We start from the raw sequence: 663 nt of genomic DNA on the forward strand, positions 1-663 counted from the left end.
GAGAAAGAAAGAAACAGAAAAAAAAAAAAAATCTCACGTGGAGAACTGCCAGATATTTATGGATATAAATAAATAAACAAAAATAATCAACAACAACAACAGCAGCAGAAGTGACTGAATGTAATTATATAAAAGAACATTGGAAGAACTTTCTCTCCAATTTATTGTATAAAAGTAGATGAAAAAAAAAAACAAACAAAAAATATACAAAACTAAAATTGAATGAAAAACAGACTGTGACTGTTGCAGAATTAATATATAAGGATATTTATTTGTAATGATGATTCTGTCACCCAATCTTTTAACTGGAGCATGTGTGTGTGCATATGTGCGTGTATTTGTGTGTATGCGAGTGAGTATGTCTGTGTGTGTATATATTATTTTTCACATTTCTTTGTAAATCAATGGGATAGAAGGCTTTGACAATAGCTTGCCATTTATTCCAAGGCTGGTGGAAGAGCTGTTTATTGGGGCTTTTTTTCACCATGCAAAACGTTTTTCAAGCTCGTTATTGTTGTTCTTCTCCTGCCTTCAGGGTTTTTTTTTTTTTTTTTTTTCTCACCTGTGTCTAAAGGTGATCAATTTTTCTTGATTCTGGTGGCAGGGTCCATCTCGACTAAAAATTTTTTAAATGTGATTATGTTTGGTTCATTTGGAAAACCT

General features: G+C 31.5%; 1 protein-coding gene across 2 annotated transcripts in view; it reads left to right on the top strand.

The window, feature by feature from the left end:
- The window catches only part of LOC106880700 (rab GTPase-binding effector protein 1), a 48,945-nt gene that overhangs the window by 27,830 nt on the left and 20,452 nt on the right, over window positions 1-663 (top strand). The gene's annotated exons all lie outside the window — the stretch shown is intronic.

This window comes from Octopus bimaculoides, chromosome 26 (assembly GCF_001194135.2).
Source record: "Octopus bimaculoides isolate UCB-OBI-ISO-001 chromosome 26, ASM119413v2, whole genome shotgun sequence".
In the NCBI taxonomy this organism is placed as follows: Eukaryota; Metazoa; Mollusca; class Cephalopoda; order Octopoda; family Octopodidae; genus Octopus; species Octopus bimaculoides.